This window comes from Rhinatrema bivittatum, chromosome 14 (genome assembly GCF_901001135.1).
Source record: "Rhinatrema bivittatum chromosome 14, aRhiBiv1.1, whole genome shotgun sequence".
NCBI lineage: Eukaryota > Metazoa > Chordata > Amphibia > Gymnophiona > Rhinatrematidae > Rhinatrema > Rhinatrema bivittatum.
Genome location: NC_042628.1, coordinates 30,133,253 through 30,157,307, shown reverse-complemented (window position 1 = coordinate 30,157,307; position 24,055 = coordinate 30,133,253).

Sequence of the window (24,055 nt, the reverse complement as noted above, 5' to 3'; positions counted from 1 at the left end):
CAACATATCTGGTTATAATTTAACCAGTTAAAAGGCTCAATATGCTGTCTAAATGGCTTTTGAATATTTACCCCACAGATTTTTGCTTTCGCCAGCAGGTGAAACTTAAGCAAATTAGAATATTACAGTAAAAGTAATGAAAAAAATTATAATTGCTAAGTTTTAACTTAATTGGAAATATATGTGGAATTGACCTGGTAATATACAAAAGTTTGTTGTATGTATAGCCTAATTACTTATGTGAGCAATAAGACATAACAACTATATGATTGCTACAGATCTACCTGCCTGGGTGTTTTATGAGGCACAAGGCTTATTTTTGAGTTTTGAATAATCCAACAATTATAATTAATGTGCAGCTTAAAATTGCTTTCTGTTCAGAATCTGATGGAGTGGGGCAGAATGCCATTTTGTCTTTAAAGTAAGGTTAGTTTCTGTGGAATTCCTGTTTATTTTCTCCATCGTATGTTTTCCGATGATTTTACTTTTATGGTATGTAGTTTTTGGTGTACTATTCCATGGTTCATGATTAAATACTTTGAATAGTTTTGAATCTCCAGTGATCTGCATATATCTTAACTGAATCACTTAAAGTTGTGTATTAATTTAAAATACAAAGTTGAATTGCATCCAACATTTGCTCTTTTTATCCTATCAAGTTTGAGTTAATTACTCACAAATTTGAATCTGGATTCAAAGTAGATCCAAAGAGGTTCCTCTCACCCAACACTGTTACCAAAATGTATCCACTCGCTGAGTTTACAATTCTTTAAAAAAAAGTGTTCACTCACAGCCTTTAGTTTAACTTGTATTTTGGCTTCTAAAAAATTCAGTGGTTTGAGTTGTAGTTGTTATACAAAATAGTCTGGGTAGTTTTATTTACCCATAGATCTGTCTACTATCTTATTTAAAAAAAAATGTCCTTCTGGTGTAAAACATTGGGAAGTGCAATATAGAAGAAGTCATCTCCAAAATGCTGCTGCATCCCATAAGAAGGCTGAGAATAAAGATGTCCAAAATTACTTGAAGTAAAAGTAAAAATGCAAAGAAGAGTAGTGTTTGTAAATTTGCAAGAAATTTGGAGAAGCGATACTCTTGCTTTTGTTTTAGTTTAATGGGAAAATATTTTAATGAACAAGGGAAAAATGGCAAAAATCACCCATCTTGTACATTTACAAATCACTGCTTGGTTAAAAAAAAACAAACAAATAGGAATGCCATGGAGCAGACATATTTTGGCATTGTGTTTTACCTTTTGAATGGAAATTTTCCATTAGAATCTGTGACAAATAATTAGGGGAAATATGTATTTGGCAGAATGAAACCTTAATTTGTAATACAACTGTATTTAGAAACCATGTCCTGTAGTTCATCCTGCTAAGCCTGCTGTTCCTTTCAACTGTTTCTCTATAATTTTGTTTCACATGTATTTGCTTTTCATAGTACTGTTCGCTTCTTAAAATAACCTAACATGCACATAAATAGATGATTAAAAAAGGCAATACAAACATTATAAAGTGACTAGTTGTACTTCAAACAATTCAGGTCCAATGTACAAATCCTATGATGGCCCCAAGTCAACAACAGGGCTGACCCATAGGCATTCACTCCTACCTCAGACTCAAATGGTTGCCATTCACTTGCTCCTGCCATCCAGGTCTCCATCATAGACTCTGTCCAGAGGGGGAGGAAAAAGGAGAAGGGATGAAGATAGTGGGGTAGTTGCCGGGCAGGTATGGGGCAACTGGCAATCTGATAGTGGATCCTTCCTGCTACCTAGCAAAACTTTCAAATCAGAGATTGTAAAGGAGGGGCAAGGGTGACTGGCAATCATGGCTTCTTAGGTTACTGCCAGCTCCCTCAGTACCATCTGGCATGTGGTCATGCAACCCACCCATCCTACAGCTTAATATGGCAATTTGCTAAGATAGCATAGCCATTAGGACCAAAAACATGGTGATAATCATAGCATAGTATGGAGTGACCATGTTGAGGGCACACAGCAAGTAAAAGGAGGATTATTAAGTTGAGTAGATACTTTTGTTGGGACAAAGAATCACTTTCTTGTCTTCTTCATTGTCAAGTTGTTATAAGAAACAAGAGCACAGTCTGGAAGATCTTCAGCTTTTATGGGTGGAATGGGTTTACTCCTGTCAGAATTGATTTAATGGCTGAGATCATGCCAGGTCCTTCTTTTATGGATGGGGAAAGAGTCATTACTGAAGATAAACTGTGATCAACATGTGATGAAGACTCAGTAATAAGGATCATTGTGCAGGAGGACAGTAGGGGGCTTGGCTTTGATGGTCATTCTACTTTAGAATATAGGAAGGGTGATAACTCTTTTACACAACAGCATTAAGGTTTACATGCAATTGGCATTTGTAAAAATTGATCAGGTGGTTCTGGGTGCAGAGGGAGGCGCAGGGCCTGCCTTAAGAAAATTAGACACTTTTATGTATTTAAACATTTATATCTCACTCATATCCTGGTGTATTACATAAAACATATACATAATAAAACCACTGAAAAAGCTAAAAATAAGACAAAGATAAGACAAAAGATAACATAATTTAAAAGACAAGAGCAGCATACAATACAACGAATATAAAAACAAGAAAATCAAGAAAGAGACAATACCAGTGATATCTATGGTAGAGACCATACTCTGAACCACATAACTGCTATTTTATCATCCACAAGTTAACGATATAAAGCTGGATTATGTTAGCAAACACATCAACATGACTACTATTTTACCATCACAAATTGACAATATGATACTGGGCTACATTAGCAAACTCATCAGTGACTATATAAGAACATAAGAACATAAGAAATTGCCATGCTGGGACAGACCAAGGGTCCATCAAGCCCAGCATCCTGTTTCCAACAGAGGCCAAAACCAGGCCACAAGAACCTGGCAATTACCCAAACACTAAGAAGAACCCATGCTACTGCTGCAATTAATAGCAGTGGCTATTCCCTAAGTATAATTGATTAATAACCATTAATGGACTTCTCCTCCCAGAACTTATCCAAACCTTTTTTGAACCCAGCTTCACTAACTGCACTAACTACATTCTCTGGCAACAAATTCCAGAGCTTTATTGTGCGTTGAGTGAAAAAGAATTTTCTCCGATTAGTCTTAAATGTGTAACTTGCTAACTTCATGGAATGCCCCCTAGTCCTTCTATTATTCGAAAGTGTAAATAACCGAGTCACATCTACTCGTTCAAGACCTCTCATGATCTTAAAGACCTCTATCATATCCCCCCTCAGCCGTCTCTTCTCCAAGCTGAACAGCAAGACCATCCTGACTTAACATCATCAAAAGCAGCTTTTTAAGGCCTTTTTTAAAAAAAAGATAGCACAAGGAATGACTAATCAGTTGAGACAGTTCATTCCATAATGATGGACTAATGATGGAAAAAACACGGTCTTGAGCTTCAACTAAATGAACAAGGTGATACAGTTGAACCTTAACTAAAGAAATGATTGGCAGATGAAAGAGTATGAGTGGTAACATAAAACATTAAAATAGAAGACATCCAAGGAGAAACATTATGATATAAAGGTTTATGAATGTGTGACAATTTTGTATTTGATTTGCCATGATATGGGGAGCCAGAGTAGTGACTATAAGATTGAGGAGATGTGAACATGGGGACCAAGGCCAATTAAAATTCTGGCAGCTTAATTTTGTACCATTTGGAGCACTTTCAAAGAGGTAGCTGGAAAACCTACAAGTAAAGAATTGCAGTAATCTAATCTGGTTATCCCCAGAGCATGCAATAGGGTCCTGAAATCATGAGCAGAGGTTTTAGTCTGCTTAACATTCTAAGCTTATAATAATGTAGAAAAAGCCTTAGTGGATGATACGAGAGAATAAACTGCAACGAACACGTATTCATCAAAAATAACACATAAGTGAATATTTTTCTATGGGACCATCATATAAACCACAACTGTTGATATCTTTTAGAGCATTAAGGGCTAGATTTTCAAAAGGGTACATGTGTACGATATGCGCGTACCCCCTGAAAACCTGGCCGAAGTACCCCCTGCCCGCGCCGAGCCTATGTTGATGTGCGTAAGTCCCGGGGCTTTCCTGGGGGGGAGGCGTGTTGGGTGCGTGTCATGGCGGCGTGTTATTTGGGGGTGGGGCCTCAGGTTCTGGTCTGGGGGCATTTCGGGGACGTGGCCGAGGCCTCCAAAATGGCTCCGGGACCTGGGAATCACGCGCCGGCAGCCGGCTCGGCGCGCGCAAGTTACGCCTGCTTCGGGCAGGCGTAACTTGTACAACAAGGGTACGGGGGTTAGGGAGGGGAAGGTGCGGGGGGTGAAAGGAAAGTTCCCTCCGAGGCCGCTCTGATTTCGGAGCGGCCTCGGAGGGAATGGAGGCAGGCTGCATGGCTCAGCATGCACAGGTTGCCGATTTTGGGCAGCCTTGAGCACGCCAACCACGGATTTTAATGGATACGCGTGGCTATGCACGTATCTATTAAAATCCCGTGTACTCTTGTTTCTGCCTGGTGTGCGAACAAAAGTACGCACGGGTGCAGATTTATAAAATCTACCCCTAAATGTGCTCCATTGATAGCTCAAAGGGGTATGGTTTTAATCATTAGTCCAAGTTCTTTGAAGGATTTTTTTTAAAGCATTTCACACACATTTTTTTTTTTAAAGTGCACTACTTCCCTTAATCAAAGAAATGAATTCATGCCCAACACCGCACCATGTTTTGCAAAGCTGCTGCTTCAGGGGCTGGAGTCAATATATTTCAGAATCCACAAATTTTCTCTTTTCTTTTCAGACACATAATTATTTTTCTGTAAAACAATAAACGCATGTTTCAATGTCTCAATAAATGTAAAACAAAAATTGTAATGGGAAAGCAACTTACATGAGTTGACACGGCTGCTTGTTTCTTCAAAAAGGCATTTTTACCCATCACAGTTTCCTTACTAGATGCTATAGAAAAGGTGTCCCATACAGTTGAAGTCATTGAAGTAGCTGAAATAGAATTTAAGGCAGAAGTGTGGAATCTATCACAACTTTTGGAAACCTTATCTTCAAAAAAGGTTGCAAAATGTTCGCAGAGATCCGGATTTAGAGCCATGTCTTCATCCTTTGCAACAGAAGGATAGGAAGTAAGTGTTCAGACTAGATGGAATAATTGACTTGAATTATTGCCAATAATATTTATTTGTGCTGAGTAAGAAAAGCATTTCTTGACCATATCAGTTTGAGATTTATAGTTGGCCAAACAGATGAGGTATTTTTCAAGACACTCAGTAGAATAAGTACACCAGTGACACTTCAGTCATTGTAAACATTGCTTGAGCTTCCTAAGTAAAAGCGTGAACATGGGGCATTATGGAGGCACTTAGGGTAGATAAGCTTTTAGGAGCCAACTCATTGGAAGTACACACTAGTGTATCTAGAAAGGAACTGACAGCATCTGTTGTATTAATCGGATTAAAATCTATCGATTTAGGAAGCAAACTTTCTTTAAATTTTATAAGATTGATGTCATGTCAAGGCAATGTTTGTTGTGCAAAAGTTTGTTTACATTTGGTTTGTATTGCTAGTATAAACTTCTGCCCTGCATTCTCCATTATAAAAGACATTTCTTTTGAATCAGGAGTGCATGTGTGTTCAAAGGAGGGTTCTAAGGGCATGATTGGGAGGGGATGTTGGCAAGAGTTTACATATTAAGAGAGCCCCTTTGACTATTGCTTTTACCAGTGGCAGGAAGAAGAGATGCTGGGGGTGGTGCCAGGGTTGTCCTTGCAACGTTTGTACAGAGAGTTTATTTTTAAGACCCCATGGGTACTTCTGCACATGCAAACTCTGAGTTCATTATACCTGCAATCCCTGCTGGATCATGGATTCTCAAAGGGAAACGCCATAGGGAGTTTCCCTTTGAACATGAACTTGCAGGCCCATGGATATTGAAAATGGCTCTCCCCAAGCAACTCAGGATGATGCATATTCTTTATCTCTTGTAGAGAAGTGAAGTAGATACACACATGGCCATTATTGTTAATAGGCACCGTACAGCTTCCTAGCTTCAAACCTAAGACTTAGTATTGTTGGGATTTATTGCCTGAAAGGACATTGTTGGACTTTTAGGATCAATACATTTTAATACTGACAAAAAAACGCATCAAAAATTCCATTATAATGTGCTTTTCTGAGGGATGGGGGAAAACAGCTCAGAGGGTTCTGTACTCAATATCTTTGACTGCAGTGTTGACAGTTTTTGAATTAGATCTGATTTCAAGATTAGGTTTTTTAATTATAAGATGAGAACATTTTGTTTGATTCTTCAGTGTATAGAAACAGAAAAAAATGTTAAACTTCCTTCTCTCAGCTCAGCATCAGAGAAATAGGGAGTCTGCTCAGCTATTATAGTGCAGTTATAACATTACTCAGTTGTAAAAGATGACTGAATTGACTGTGTGCACTGCTTGCTAGAAATACTGAATTCTAGGAGTTAATCTCACAAAATTTCAGGAGAACCATTTTGTATTTTAGCATAAAATTACAAAATAGATATATTTGGACCTTAATCCGAATATTAACAGTAGACAGAATCATTGCTGAAAGGTTGTGCAAATTTCCCCTGTAGTTTTCCAAACCAGTAAATTGCTAAAATATTACAGGCAAATTTTAAAAGCCTTATGTGCACCAAAGCTAGGAGATAAAACACAGAAGTTGGGCCAGCACGTGTAAATGTATTATATAAGCCACCCATGCATGTGCATATCTCCCACTACTTGCATAAGTCAAAAGTTTAGAAAAAGGGGTGGGGTGTGGGCATGTCAGGGAAGACCAAGAGATGTGTGCATAAGTACTTAGGCGCATAGGCACGCTCTGGGGGCCCCTGCCGTGTAACTTTGCTACTACTATGGATGGATCTGTAAGTAAAAAAAAAAAAAAAAGAATCTAGGCCAGTCAGTGGGGTTTTAAGGGTTGGGGCTAAAAGGGGAAAGGGAGGCTAATAAATTGGGGTGGTAGGGGGTAAGAAGTCCTATCCCTAAACTGGGCAAACTATCTATGGTATTGATGCGCATCCCTTAGAAAATTCCCCCACATATGCAGTAGAACTGACAATTGCACGCACATGCAGGCATCCATTTAAAATTGTGCGCATATGTACGGCGCATCCAAGCTATTTAATAACATGCGTGCATATACACGCGTATGTTATAAAACGGACACATCTCTGGATGCAAGCCAGCAAATGTGCGTATATGTGCGCCCATGTGCCTGTTTCATAGGTTTTTATCATTGTGGTGGAAGCACTCATTCTTGCCTCCAAAACCATCATGGAGAAATCTTATGCAGTCACTTTTGCAAAATCTCTCCTTTTTATAGCAAGAATCTACATCCGTTCCCAGTCTTTTCTGTAGTGGCAGCTGGTAGGTCAAGAAACAGGTACAGTGACGCTAGTGCTCTTGTACAATGCCAAGCCTCTACCTGGCTCTTTCTCTCTCTCCCCAAAGCATCATCCTTCTATCTCCCTCTCTCTTTTTCCACTTCTCTCTATCCCCTTCTTCTCTTTATCCCCTTCTTCTCTTTCTAACCCTCACTTCTGTCTCTGTTTCCTGCATTTCTACCTCCCACTCTGATCCTTTCCCTAAGTCCCTTGATCTACCAAAATCTTCCTAGATCCCAGTGACTGGCTGACCTCAGGTCGGTTCAGTTTCTCTCTCCTATATGTACTTTGTTCAGCCTTGCTTCTCCTTTACTTCTTCAGGCTCTATCAGGGCAGTTAGCAGCAGCTACATCCTGCCATCTCCTCCACTAAGAAGGTCATAGACTGACAGCAACAGGACTGGTTCTGCTCTTTCTTTTTACGAGCTCTATCATCCAGTCCTCCTCAGTGTCCTAAGTGCACGTTGTCGTCCTCCTCTCCTCTTTAACTCCTACAACAGTTTGTTCTGATTCTGCATCATAAAATTGAACTTGGAGGAACTGAAATGATTGCACCCCCAAGGTCTTGTGACAGCAGTAATGGGATTGGTCTACAAACCACTGTAGAGCTATGTGGCCTTCGGACCTCACTGTTCTGCACACAGCAGTTCATGGAGCACTCAACAGCATTGACTCAACAAGGGAGAGATACACTAGGTGAAACTTTGGACTGCTCTATAGAGAATTGTTCTTTTTATTTAGAAGATAGCTGGTTATAGTGCATTTTGTATTACAATACAAACCACTTCAACAGAATAATTGGTGTCACCAAAGCTTCCAGATTTTAATATGTTTTCTGTTGTTCTTATTGGGGAGTATTAGGTTCACTGTTCTTGTATAACCTGTGAGCACTTGGCTAAACAGGATCAAAATTCACTAGTACCTGGATGGAGGACTACCAGGGAGCACCAGGTAACCATACACAAGAAAGTCCTCTAATTTAGGGATCTTGGAAATAATCTTGTCTCCATCCCACTCCAGTATTTTTTTGGTGAAAGTATCAGAAAATTAGTCAGAAGCCTGCATGAACCAAAGTGGGGATATATTATTTTTAACTGTATGCTTATTGCTAAATTTCCCCTTTAATGCGTATTATTAATTGTACAATCTTTTATGTAAAATAATATGCTGCCACCCTATGAAAAATCATCCCCATTGCAGGGTAAAGGCTGGAAATATTTGGGAAAGTACTGCTTTCCAAAGAGGAAGGCTTATTAGGGATCTTTTAATATGAAAGGCTGTAAAAAAAAAAAAAAATATCCCTTGCAATGGCTATTTACAGAAATATGACTCCAAGCTTTGAAACATAGAAACATAGAAATGACGGCAGAAGAAGACCAAACGGCCCATCCAGTCTGCCCAGCAAGCTTCACACATTTTTCTCTCATACTTATCTGTTTCTCTTAGCTCTTGGTTCTATTTCCCTTCCACCCCCACCATTAATGTAGAGACCAGTGATGGAGCTGCATCCAAGTGAAATATCAAGCTTGATTAGTTAGGGGTAGTAACTGCCGCAATAAGCAAGCTACACTCATGCTTATTTGTTTTACCCAGACTATGTTATTCAGCCCTTATTGGTTGTTTTTCTTCTCCCCTGCCGTTGAAGCAGAGAGTTATGCTGGATATGCGTGAAGTATCAGTTTTTCTTCTCCCCTGCCGTTGAAGCAGAGAGCTGTGCTGGATGGATATGTGTGAAGTATCAGTTTTTCTTCTCCCCTGCCGTTGAAGCAGAGAGTTATGCTGGATATGCGTGAAGTATCAGTTTTTCTTCTCTCCTGCTGTTGAAGCAGAGAGCTATGCTGGTTATGCGTGAAGTATCAGTTTTTCTTCTCTCCTGCCGTTGAAGCAGAGATCTATGCTGGATATGTGTGAACTATTAATTTTCAGGGGGAGAGAAGGGATTAAAAGACACAACTTTTTTTTTTAGCATTGAGGGTAGGTCCCTGGAGGCCATAATTGTTTCGGGGAACTTGGAATTAATTGAGGCCAGAGACCTTCAGCTTTAATGTTTCACAGGCAATGGTTCCCTGCACCTACCATCTATTGCACTTTGTGCTGGTTTGCACAGGGTATTTTTTCATATACAGTGTGCAGTTGGTGAAAGGGCTATGTTGCCTTTACCATAAACCTTCTACCCTCTCAATACTCTTCAGATCTAACCTGTTGAATCAGTTGCTAATGCCAATTTTAGCATGCAGAGCAATAATTTTATTTATTTATTTAAAACTTTTCTATACCGTTGTTTAGTAATGCACCATCACAACGGTTTATAATTAGGCACGTAAATAAGTTTGGTTCATAAATTATCTAGAGGGTGCCAATAAATTTTCGGTTACATGTTTCAATAATATACTTATTATGGAGAGTGGATTGGAATTTCCATTTATACGATTAATAGGATAATCATATACATTTTATATTGTCCTTCTCTTAATTTAATATCTTTTTGTCCTTCTCTTAATTTAATATCTTAAGCACATAAAATATGCCAGTTTTGTGCACATGTATGCTGTGAAAATAATCCCTAAAATTGCACACAAACTGACCCACTCAAAGTTACTCCTGCTGTTTGTAAGGCAATGTTTTTTTTCAATAAAAAATTTGTGCAAATCTTAACTACCCATGGAATGCCTATTATTAATGTGCATGAAAATATGTGATAAATCAGCTTATGCACATAATCCTCACACAATTTTATGACAAGCCATTGACATGTATAAACCCATGTTTAATGCACATAAATGGCTTGAACATGTACAATTTTTGTGTTTTAATGTGATATAGTTGCACTGGAGAACATAAGAGAGGGACAATCAAAATGATAAAGGGGATGAAACGGCTTCCCTATGAGGAAAGACTAACAAGTTTAGGGCTGTTCAGCTTGGAGAAGAGATGGCAGAGGAGGGATATGATAGAGGTCTATAAAATAATGAGAGGATTAGAATGGGTAAATGTGAATCAATTATTCACATCATGGAGTACCCCTTAGTCCTTCTATTAAGTTAGCAAATAGCACATTTAAAACAAATTGGAGACAGTTTTTCACTCAGCGCAAAATTAAGCTTTGGAATTCATTGGCAGAGGATATGGTTAGGGCAGTTAGTGTAGCTGGGTTTAAAAATGGTTTGGATAAATTTCTGGAGAAGACCATAAACTGTTATTAATCAAGTTGACTGAGGGAGTAGCCACTGCTATTACGGGCATTAGTAGCATGGTATCTATTTAATATTTGGGTACTTGCTAGGTACTTGTAACCTGGATTGGCCACTATTGGAAACAGGATACTGGGTTTGATGAACCCTTGGTCTGACCCAGTACGACAACGTCTGATGTGCTTATTTTACATATTTAACAGTTGTAGATCGCCTTGTAATTTGAGGCAATTAATAAGTTTTAATAAACATAACCCCCCTTAATGACTTAGCCTCCAAAAATCTTATATGTTAATAATTTAACAGTGGGACCCTCAGGCAGAAATTGCAGGGCTATCCAATGATGCAGCTGTAGTTTACCATAGTTAACTCCCTGTTTTCACTGGAATTCCATAATAGATTTGTTTTCAGTGGAGTCACTCGTGTGTCTCTTGTAACAGGAAACCACTGCTTTTTCGAATGGATGGCACTCTACTGTTTTGAGCACTTAAGCATCAAAAATGCATATTTTGAAAGGAAATTGTTATTGAATAATGTTTGCTTGTACTGAATCTCTGCAAATCACAGATGGTACTGCTTCTCTGTCAGAATACATTTTCCATATGCCTTTAAGCTGAGAAAACTGTAGAGTATTTCCTTTTTTATAGCAGTGATCACACATGAAAAATAATGTCTGCCGAGGTGCTGGAATGGAACTCAGAAGTGGAGATAGCACACAGGATTAGCCACAACTGTTTAAACAGAGAGAAGAGGTCTTACTGCTATCAGATCTGGTCAATAAATCCAAGCTAAGTACACACTAAGAAAATTGTAAGATATCTCATGGCTTCTGTGACATGGGCTTCCAGTTTCCTGAGGGCAAGTCTTCATATCAGTGCTATTAACTTCCCAGTACATTTCAGCTTGTCTGTGAATGATGAAATGTGCAAAAAGGATGAATGATTGATAGGACAAGCTTCTCCCAAAGTAGAAACAGGCTGGTTGGAAGCTTTTTTAATATCATATTTTATATACAACTGTGGGTCAGCTCAGGCCTTGAATATGTGATGACTGACCCTAGAACAGAAGATCTATTGATTGTGTTCAAACAGCTGGCCACCTGAATGATTTATTTATGTACCAATGCAGTTCTCTGCTACTCAGGAGGTGGGCTAAGACTGCAACAGCTTTATGGCTTGTGTGTGTGTTTCATGCACAACCTTTAAACATTTGTTCTGTTTGCATTTTACTCTTTAATTAACCCCTAAGAGATCAGGCTAATAAAACTATGCAAACAGTTGAATGTTCTATGTAGAAATGTTCTCAACCTTTCGTTGTATATGTAATATTAGTTTTATAGTGAAGAACTATAATATTGTCATTCTCCTCTTACGTTTACATCACTTGATAGAGTAAAATTGTCCTGCAGCCAACATTACTTTGTCCTGCAGCCAACATTCACCATATTTATATTGAACTTTTGTATATAATTATTCTCCTCTATCTCTTTCTATTTCTTACATTCCCAGTTCATTAGCCCTTGTTAATTGTAACTGCTTCTCTTCATCACGTTATTTATGTTTTTTGGTTGTATTATCCGCACCCCTGTTTTCTGTAAACCGACATGATGTGAACGAGTTCATGAATGCCGGTATAAAAAAACCTTAAATAAAATAAATAAATAAAATTATTGAAGTGTTAGAAGCACAATTTGCAAATTTCTTAGATTTCAGCATTCACTAATTTTGTTTTATAAATTAGGCAGGAGAAAAGTCTATTAGAAAAGAAACTCCTGTAATAACTAATGAATTCTCTCAGATTAATATGTTGAGACTGTTGATACAATATAGTTAGACTACATGAAACATAACAACTAGAATATGTATCTACAATAATGTTTATTTACAGAATCTAATTTACAGCCTGACTTTCCAAAATTTGATCAAGATAGGGTTCAAGTGGTACAATACATAATTATCATGGTGTGTGAGCCCTTGCACTGTGGTGAGGTTGATACAGCCCAACTGGTGAGCAATCAGGGCCCCCGCCGACATTAGGCAGTGTCACAGGAAATGTAACCAGGTCTGAGCTTCACCTTAACCAGCCCCTTCCTTTGCAGGTTCAGCCTTTGGATTTGAGGGCCAGCAGGACTTAAGGTGAAGGTCCCGTAGATAACAGGAAGAAGCCAAGGAGCACGCCGAGGTTGGAGCAGGCAGCAGACTGGGCATGGTCAAGGTCTAGGCTGTGATTAGGGCAGGCACAGTCAAGGTCCAGCCTAAAGTCAAGGCATGAGAGATCAGTCTGTGGAAGGGCAGGGCAGGACTGGGATGAGACAAGGAGGCAGGGGAGAGATAAGGCTGGGCAAAGCAGAGCAGAGGGGAAGCAGGAGCAAGGCTGGAAAGTAAAGACACAGGACAAGGCAGGCTTGAATACGGCAATGCAGGGATGAGCAACACACTGCAAAGCAGAGAGACCTGTTTCTGAGGCACCAGCTGAAGAGGTGAGTATGTTTAAAATGCCTGGTTGGGCTGCTATCATTGGAAGCAACCATGACTAATTTCCAGTTGCAGGGCCTTTTTTTGGTAGCATTGCGCATGTGCCTAAAACAGCTTGTGGCCGTAACTGAGGAGGTTGGCTTAGGTGTGTTCCTGGCAGCATCCTGCCATGAGCCATCGGTGGCATCTGGGGTGGATGCAGGCCAGCTGTGGTGAGGTGTCTGCGATCAACCCAATGTTACAATACTAAAGCACAATCAAAATCTTAAAAAACATCCCACTTAAAACATCTCAGATATGGGAGAATAAAATTAAACAATATGTAATAATAAATCATATTACAAAAACATTAAAAAATATATAAATCCAACAGATTATATAATAAAAATCATACTCAATCACTAATATGACCTAAAAATAACAATAAAAGTTCAAGATATCAAATAGAGCAACAGATAACCTAAAACCTAAACTTCAGTTAATTACAAAATCAACAAGTAATCTTTAAAAGCCTGAAAGAAAAGTGAAAGGATCTTGAAAGTATAATAGAGCTCATATGAACACATTTTTTTACGGCAGCAGATTACCTTAAGGTATTGTGATGAGGGGACTGTGTCTTCATCTCAGTTTTTCTCCCACTCCCACGTGAGATGATCGTGTGATGGGAGATTGGAGACAGGGAAATTAGGTTCCCACTTGCATTAGACTAGCCCAATGGTTACACAGAGCCAGAGAGAAATTAGCCAAGGGCAGAAGCAGGGCAGGGAACTGGAGCAGAGCAGGATAAGGAGGAACGCATGGGGCTGAACTGCCAGAGGTTTCAGCCTATCTGAAGTGGATTATTTGGAATGTATTGAGGCCTTGGCATCCCTCAGGTACTATAAAATTGCAAGAACTGAAAAGTGAATTTTTTCAGATAAATGCCGTTAGGAACAGAGTGAATATGTGGGTGTGGGTTTTGAAGGGAAAAGGCCTGTAATTAATTTCTGTTCATGGATATAACTGAGCAACAAACTTTAACAAGGGATTTTCAGTTGGCTGACTTATCAGGGCCTTCTCCCCTATAATGGAACTATTTTAGATAAAGCCTGTTTTTATCTCATTATTCTTAAGAGTAAACAGTAGGGTATGTGTTCATTTGTTTCCAATTTAAGTCTGACACATTGAAAAGTTCTGCAATGAGTAACCAATCAGTGCCTGTGTGAGGCAGGAGCCGAGGCAGGAGAAGAAGGCAAGAAGAAAGGATGGAGGACCAATCAAGATGAAACACTTTTTTAACTAGCTAATAACTGGCATCTGCATCAAGTGATGTTGATGTCCTCCTCCGGAAAGGTGTGAGAATGTGCACAGACACTCCTTTTTCTCTGTTGGATTTCAGAAGGAAAGTGTATTTTCTTAGATGCTTTCTTAGAGTCAAAGAAAAGCTTTAAAAAATGAGAAGAATTTTGGCATTGGCAAAGGGCTTTTTCTTATCTTCACTGCAGTCCTAGTGTATGTGAAAGACAAAAGGCCCTGCTTTCTATCTGTTCACTGGGGCAGGGTAGTGGACTGGAGATGGAGAAGCAGTGAATATTGGTTTTTTTTGTGTGTCTGACTCTGCACAGTACACTGCACTGTTTATCTGCATACATATTACAGTGAAGAGAACCATAGCCTTGCTAGCCTTCTCTGATTATTCTCTTTCTGACAGTTCTTTTGTTTTTTGTGCAGAAGGAGCAGTGAGCAGTGCACACACTCATACACTGTGTGTGTGTGTGTGTGTGTGTGTGTGTGAGTGAAAAAGATACATTTTTGCACGTACTGTGAGGGATCACACTAGAAAGACAAAGACTGAGTTTTTGCCACTAATAAACTGCTAACTCTCTTGGCAAGTTGGCACTATGCTTGCTAAGCACTGAAGTAAACTCTGTCATCTTGATTGAATGTGTGTGACAGACAGAGACTCAGTCAATATTAGTTACTGGTGAGTGGAATAGTATCAAGAGCATATTGTGATATCAAACCCTCCAGTAGCCATTTCCATCATACCACTGTGAGGAAAGGGGACAAGAGGGGAATGGTGGTTGGTGGGGGGGGGGGGGGGGATAGGCAGAAAAATGTCAGGGATAGAGCCATCCCAGCTTGTCAAAAAACACAAACAGTAGTAGCTATTAGAAAAAAAGGAGACCTGCCCCTAAACTTAAGAGACTTTTTTTTTTGCCACCAGAAAGCCAGGAGTGGAAGCCAGCTCAAGCCATAAGAAATTAAAATTGGAAGAGCATGTGCCACCACTGCCTGTTCCTCTCCCTCTTGCTTTGGAGCAGGGGCAAAAAATGGGAGAGTTATCTGAATCTGGTATTGCCAAGGAAGGGACAGTGGCAGCAGAAGTGCGACAACCAGAACAGCAGTGCACCCTTCCATGATTACTGCTTGTAAGGTAATAGAGGCAGTATTTTCAAAAATTGTTTCTCTGAAAAAGAGAATATTGAAGGTCTAGTAGCTGAAGAGAATTTAGGAGCTTTAGTCAGTAGCATCTTAGCCTCCACTGAGGAAGGTTTGTTTTTTTTTTTTTGGGGGGGGGGGGAGGGCAGAGGAGAATTGCTTGGCTCACACTACAATTTTAAAAGGTTTTCTAGCATGGGTACTCAGCACTAGTTTTTTTTTTCCTTAAATATTCATGAAGGGGCAGATTTAAAAAGCCCTAGGTGTGCCGGGCCTATTTTCAAAAGGCCAGGTGACATGCATAAGTCCCGGGGCTTTTCTGAATGGGAGGGCGGGGGAGGTGGACGATCTGGGACATGGCAGGAGGCATGGCCGAGGACTCAGGCACAGCAGCTGTGCCCGGGGATCTTGCACTGGCAGTCGGCCGGTTCGCGCCTGCTTCTGGCAGGCGTAACTTGAGATAAAAGTAAGGAGGAGGGTTTCGGGCTGGGGGGCGGGACAGGTAGGGGAAGGGAGGGGAAGGTGAGGTGGAAAGACAAGTTCCCTCCAAGGCCACTCCGATTTCAGAGCGGCCTCGGAGGGAACAGGGAAAGCCAGCTGATCTCCCCGAGGGCTTGGCGCATGCAAGGTGCACTAGTGTGTAACCCCTTGCGTGCACCGACCCCTGATTTTCTAACATGCACACAGCTGCGTGCGCATGTTATAAAATCGGGCATACATTTGTGCGTGCCGGGTAGCGCCCACAAATGTACACCATGCGCGTATCTTTTAAAATCTGCCCGTAAGCTAGTAAGTAACAAGGATACCTGGACAAATTTAGATAGCTTTAGATCGGTATTTTCTGAGGAATGCTTATCCATATAAATTCAGCTGAATATTTGGCTAAAGTTATCGGGGTAATTTTATCTGGTTGTCTCCTCTCACTGGCTTACTAAATATTGAACTCTACATGCATATATTGAAAATTCCATCATACGCTTTGGGGTACATTGGGGTACATTTTCAAAGGGTTACGCGTGTAACCCCCCAAAACCTACCCTAAACACCCCCTGCAAGCGCCAAGTCTATTTTGCATAGGCTGCCGGCGTGCGCAAAACCCTGGGACTCGTGTAAGTACTGGGGCTGTCCTGGGGGGTCGTGTCGGGGGCATGTCGCAGCCAGCGCATCATCGGGGGTGTTCCGGGGGCATGGCCGCGGCCTCCGGACCAGCCCCCGGACCGGACCATGGCACGCCGGCGGCCGGCCCAGTGTGCGCAAGTTACGCCTGCCTTGGGCAGGCGTAACTTGTGCAATAAAGGTGGGGGTTTAGATAGGGCTGGGGGATGGGTTAGGGAGGGGAAGGTGCGGGGGTTGGAAGGAAAGTTCCCTCCGAGGCTGCTCCAATTTCGGAGCGGCCTCAGAGGGAACGGGGGCAGGCTGCACGGCTCGGTGCCTGCAGGCTGCCGATTTTGGGCAGCCTTGCATGTGCTGACCCCGGATTTTAACAAATACATGTGGCTACACTTGTATCTATTGAAATACGGCGTACTTTTGTTTGTGCCTGGTGTGTGAACAAAAGTACGTGCGCGCGTAGTTTTATAAAATCTGCCCCTTTCTTTTCTCCCCTCATTCTAAACACGTCACCATGAATACCTGTTTACGTAGCACCTATATTTAATTGCTGTGAATGGGTCAGTTTTTTCTGAAGGGATCTAGCTATATTTTTGCACTTTGTACAATGATAGCTATGTATTTTGTGGCTATGTCTCATACTGAAATTTGCCCCTATAATAACCAAATAAAGCTTGAAAGTTAAAGAATTGCTTGCACTAAATAACTTGTGATTTTTCCATATCTATATATACTGTAAGGGAAATCTTCAGAATTAAAGCAAAAACATAAGAACATAAAACTATAACAAGAAATTGTTATAGTAAGTTAGCCCACCATAGCCTGAAGGATATAGTGGGCAGCTTATGAAGCAACTAGGTATCAACTTTATTTAGTTGGGGCAAATTCTAGTTTTACTACTTTTCTGGTCCCCAGCAAAGAATGGACATGTTTCCTTTCTACTAGGAATACTGATATATATATATATATCATATTGTGATACATATTCCATCAGTAGTTTAATCCTCGACAATCTGCTTGGTATTCTTAACAGATAAAAATATATACTAGAATAATGGAAAATTCACAAGTTATTCAGTGCAAGCAATTCACTTTCTCAGGCTGACAGTTTTGCAAAGCTATGGACCTTGATGTTTTAATCTCATGCATTTTGATAGCATTTGAATTTCATAGTTGGTAGAATTGATATATTTTTAACAAGGATGTTGAAGACGAGAAACAAAGGGGGCACTTCACATTTCACACCTTTACTCACACCTTCAGGTTTAATTTTCACTTTTTCCCTGAGGTTGTTCCAGATAGGCTGGATCTAGCCTATATTACTTAAATAGGCAGTTTATAAATCAAAGCAAGAAATAAAACTTTAAAAAAAATTTGAGAGAAGATTTTTTTCACTCCACACAAAATGAAGCAGTGGAATTTTTGCTGGAGGATTTGGTCAAGGCATCTGGCCTTTAAAACATTTGGATAAGTTCCTGTAGGAAGGGTCCATATTATTAATAGCCAAGTAGATTTGGGAATTCCACTGCTTATCCCTGGGAGTGAGCAGCAAGATACGGAGCTGTTCTTTCTGGAATCTGCCAGGTACTTGTGATTCAAATTGGCCATTATCAGAGACAGGGTACTGGGCTCAATGGACCTTTGGTCTGACTCAGCATGGCATATCTTGTTATTACCTGCATCTGATCTCTGTGCTTCTCCTCATCAGCTTTCGCCCCATAATGCTCTGTTAAAGTCTTAGTGGGCTAATGCTGCCTAATACTACTGGATGATTGCCTGATTAAATAAATGAGTCCATTTATTTTTTCTGAATTACTGACATTTTGCTGCTATTCTCAAAGTATATTGTTCTGTAGGTGAGGAGCAAAGCATGCAAATATGGGCTGCCATGCTACCATTAGTGTGGCCTCACCTAAAGGAGGAGTTGCAGGAGAACTTGCTGGAAAGATCTGAGATACAATGGGGTTAAAGGATGTTACATCTAAAAATGATCACAGCGACCTTAAATTTTGGTTGACACTTCACTAGTAGCCAATGTAAACCCCTCAGAATAGTTGTGATGTATTCAATAGCTTTCACCCCCGTTAGGAGACTGACTGTAGTATTCTGAAGGAATTGTAAATGGTGCAGCTGGATATGCAGGAGACATTGGGAAAGAGAACTGCATAAGTCGATTGCTGCGTGCTGGTAAAATCTAATCTGTACTAGCTGAAATACAATTCAGTCCTGGCACAGTAAATTTAGATTTTGAGGTAAGATTAAAAGTCAGTCAAATTTAAATTAAATGTTCATAAGGGCTGTACAGCACACTGTGTAATTACTCATTGGACTTAATTTTATAAGCTTATTAAATATCAGAATAACTTTGGCATGTGTAACAAATGACAAATTCCTTGAAATTGAAAATTAAATAATTTTTAAATGTCCAATTTCTCTCCGTTTGAAGGAAGCTTTAATGGGCCATTAGGAATATAAATAGTTTTCCTCTAGGCAGGAATTATAATATACGACAAAAAGATCAAAAGCTTTCAACTATGCACTTGTCACTGCAAAGCAGGTGAAGCTAGCCAAGTGGTACTAGGATGTGCAGTAATAATGGGTTCATAAAAATATGTATAACATATATAAAATGGCAATAATCCATGTCAATTGCTCATAGGAGTACAGTAACAAATATGCTATACAATATTCTGTGTTCTTATGCTGAATCTAATAAGAAGGAAACAATATAAGTTCTTGTGGGGAAACAATGACTTTTTTTTTTTTTTTTTTGCCATTTAAAGCACACTGGGTCACCCTGCCATTAAATATGTTGACAAATTTGGAATTATCCTTTGTATCTACTCTATTTAAAATATTGCACAATTTTCTCAGAGATCAATATCTTAAATGCAGAGTTCAATGAAGTAGCAAAGTGGTGCACTGCATTGTTCCAGAGTGTACTGCCTTGCTCATAGTTTGCCTAATGGCAAAACCTTTTCTTTAGATCAAGCTGAGAGGCAGGTAATCAGGGGAGAAGGGCAGGCATTCAGAGTTGAAATGGCACTGATGATTGTTCCATCCTGCTGGCCAATCAATCTGTGGACCCGCTGAATCAGTGGGCAGGAAGCCAGAGGTAAAGTATTGATTTTCTACCAGAAAGAGACGCAGTAGTATCGGTCAGTGGATTTAACAGCTGTAGAACAGATTCTCAGAGAGTTTAAAAATCACCACTGCAAACAAACAGAATGTGGACCAAAACTGCTGCTGCTGACCTTAGAAACCCAGTTTAGAAATCAGAATTCTTCCATTGTAAATAAGCACAGTTAATTTGCAGCTCAACATTTTGATTTTCAGAACTGTTTAGATATAAAATCTTTAAAAAAAAAAATGCCTGAAGGATCCTCCGTAGTCTCACTATTTTAAGCATCTTCCAAAACACCCTGTATCATTTCAAAGCAAAACCCAACCCCCAGGTCTCCTGCTGCTGCTGCAAAATACTCGGGACAGCAGAAGTTAAAAAATGAAACCGTCCTGTGCCTTCTCATGTGGCCCCTCCATCCCTAACACCCCCCCCTCAGATGCCTCTTAGCCTTTCCTTAGTGTCACAAATTCTAAATGGGACAGGAGCCATCCCCAGTGACTCTGCCCCCATTAGGGTTCAATTGAAAGTGGCACTCAGGTGGCACAGAGGCTGGAGCCATTTTGTTGTGCAGCTGTATACCGTATGGTGGCACAAAAAATGAGGCAGCACTCAAAACTGGCTGACAACATTTTTAAAACAGGGTATGATGGGGTAGATGTGATTAGGGATCACTCTTATCTCCTTTGGAGAACCCATGGAAAAGGGTAAGAGGCAACTGGGAAGGGAGAAGGGGCACAGAGGAAGGCCCGGAGAGGGGATCCAATTTTAAATTTTTCTGGCCCTCAGCTTTGCTTTGGTGACTGGAGGGGGGAACCTAACCACTTAGTTTCCTCCTTTTTTTTTTTTTTTTCATTTTTTCCTGTTTCTTTTGATGCTTATCTTGTTTCAGATAAATGAGATAAATAGGAATAAACATCAAATGAAATGAAAAACCCCTACAACCCCCCCCCCCCCCAAAAAAAAAAAACAGGAAACAAAATATTTTATATTGGACATCTTGAGTGTGTGTGTGTGAGTGAATGGGAGGGTGCCTGTGATGGGTGTGAGTGTGTGAATGGGAGCCTTCCAGGGATGGGTGTGTATGTGTTTGTACGTGTGTGTGCACACATGCATGCATGGGACCCTTCCTGGGATGGGCAAGGTGTGTGTATGAGCAACATTGGGAGCCTGCCTAGCATTTGGATGGATATGAATGGGTGCCTGCCTGGGATTTGGGTGGATGTGAATGGGAGCCTGCATGGAGTGTATGGGTGTGATTAGGATCTTGTCTGGGTTACACATATGTGTGAGAGAGAGATACAGAGAGAGAATGGGAGCTGCCTGGGGTGTGTGCAAGAGAGAGAGAGAGAAAATGAGGCTGCAGGTGAATCCCAATCTGCCAACAGCTGAAATGAAGGGCCAGGGCTGCTGGCAGATCCAAACCAAAGAAGAGCTGGAGACGCCTGGGGGTTTGTCTGAGAAGTGACTGGAAATCAAAAGTTCCCCGGTATGGAGAGCATGAATGCTTTAAAATTCTTTTTAGTTTTATTTTTTGGGTGTTATTTAATGTCTGCTGTTTTGAAATATTTAATTGGTATTTGGGACACTGAGTTTTTAATTATTAAATCTTTTATTTTAATCTGTTTTTTGAATATTGTAATTAGTATAAAATGTTTGTGTGTATTTTACTTTTTTATTTTATTATTTGATGTCTGAGGAATAGTGATGGTTCTGTTTTTTTTATTGTTGTATTGCATGGAGAGTCTGGCTTCTTGTGGTTTCCAGTTCAGGTTTCTCACATTTATATTTCTACTTTATGATTGCTCTATTCTGTGTTTGGTGAGGGTCTGTTACATTCTGTATGTGTGATGGAGGTGAGATATTCTCCTAATAGGAAGTGTTGTAGGGCATTTGGAGGATCAAGCCCACACACAACATACGTTACATTAGGCCTAATACCATATGGGCTCCAAGTGTGTTGTTGCAGGGATTTTTGGTTGGCATCACAGCAGTTCATGTATATATAATGTAAGTGATATTGTTACCTCATGTAAAATGTTATAAATGTATAACTCCTAAATGTGTGTATGGCGTGGTCTAAGGTGGGAGGTGGGAGGGGCATTGTGCAAGGCTATAAGGTTTGATTAGGGCACCTAATACCATTGCACTAGCCATGGGTTCTGGAGGAGTGTCCTTTTTTAAAGTTTGTATCACTACAGGGCACTAGTACTTTTTTGGGTGGCCTTGGGAAAGACAATGAATGGGGAGTAGGGGGCAGCACAGTAATTGTTTGGTATCATTTTTGCTGCTCTTTGCAATGGCCCTGATCCCAGGGCCCAGCTTGAGTTTGCAAGGCCTTGTTTTGGTGATTCCCAGGCTTCACTGGACAACTAACCATGTTCAAGCAATAGTGCTAGCCCACTTTGCTACAGATTCTTGCCATAGTGGGTGTTAAGTAAGACCTGTCTTGCTGGATGTCATCTGATTCCACACTCCAGCCATTGTCTTCACAGACTGCAATCTTAGTCAAGGCCCATTAGTCATGGAAATGGTAAATGGGACAAATGAGTATATTTGTGTTACATATCAAACCAAATAAATTTGACCTCCCCAAAAACTGAAAGTTGTAGCTTTTATTCATTTTATGCAAAGCATTACAAATAGTCAGGGTCATTCATCAAAATGCATTATGGCGATAACGCCTACAATAATGTCATGCAATATTTATGATATAACATTGTGCAAATGCAAATTTTTCATAGGAGTGGAATTGAGGGGTTTGGGCTTGATAGTACCCTGTTTTGGAGTCCAACAAGCTAGGGCGAGAAAACATTGTAGAAATCTCATCTTTGTAAGACTTTCCTCACTCTAAATGACATCAAATCTTCACTGAAGTATACTGTGTTGTTCGTACGTCTCACTCTGCATGTAAAACTGACCCCAAAACCTTAATCCACAACCAAAACCTTGAGTTATTAGCTGGCCCTCCTATAGTGATATAAATAGTTGAATAGTTGAGTACTGTGAAGGCCTTATAAAGAATTTCTCTCTCTCTCACACACACACACCCAGCAGCACAGCATAAGAAAATGCATTTTTATGAATCTAGGTCAGTGTGTGCTATTTGTAAAACATGCACACTATTTGCAATATTTTGCTTAAAAATAGAATAAAACAAAACACCCAAAAACAAAATACAAAACAACACCATTAAATTAAAAAATGTAAACAAAATTTACGGCACTGCACAGCATATAGCCCAGTCATGTAAACTATTCAGGCCCATCTCCACCATTCTACCCCCATTTAGACTTGAATACTCCATCATAACCAATATAAAACAGGACACAAACGAAACAAGGAAGTAGGAAATATGTTCTGTTTGATTGACTCCCTAGTCAAAACCTCTATCTATCTATCTATCTATATCATTAAGCAAAACAAATCTAGCAATACTTGATCCTTGCCTGAGCGATTACAATGAAAGAAATAGTGTGGGAGCAGGGAGGAAAGAAACCCTGAGGCAGCATGGGAGGCAGTAACCAAAGGGGAGGCAAAACAGAATCATTTCCTCTTTCAATTTCCCACATGGGAAATTTCTGACACATGGGTTTGTATACTTAAAAGAATGCACAAAAGCAATTTCCCGTGTCCTTTTACACATAATAAAAAAAACAAAAAAAACTGTTCCCAGGGGCAGAATTAGGGCAGGGGAACCATTTACAAGTATACTTTCATTTATTCCTGCTCCCATGCAGGTGTAAGCCATACAAGGGTTTGCATATACTTGCTCATTTCTGAAGCATTTGTGTTTGTGTGCACTTTGAAAAATTTTGCTCAAGATCAGCCCTATATGCTATGTTCTAAAATTGGTTCCCTGTGTCTATTTTGTTTTGGTTCATTTGTTTGAAAAACAAAATCACCAACCAAAACAAAAAACATAAAGAAACACCCTCCCTCCCCAAGCCACCTCCTTCCTGTCCTTCCCCTTTACCCTTTCCATGTGTTGTCTGATGAAGAAAGGTACAGGAGTGATCCCTGGACACTTCTTCCCCACCAGCTCTGGCAGATAGATGGCACTGGCTGACCCTGAGCCGGTGGCCATGCTGTTTTGCAGATATAAAGTGATATACCCGTAAAACAAATTGGCGCCATCCTCAGAACTAGCCAGGGCCATTTTTCAACTGGAGCCTGAGGGGCAAAAGCAACTGGAAATTATTTTTAACCTTCATTGGAGACACCGCAAATGGGGTAAAGACCGCTACAGGGAGGCCATGAGGGAGAAGGAGTTGTAGGGAAATAGTGAACAC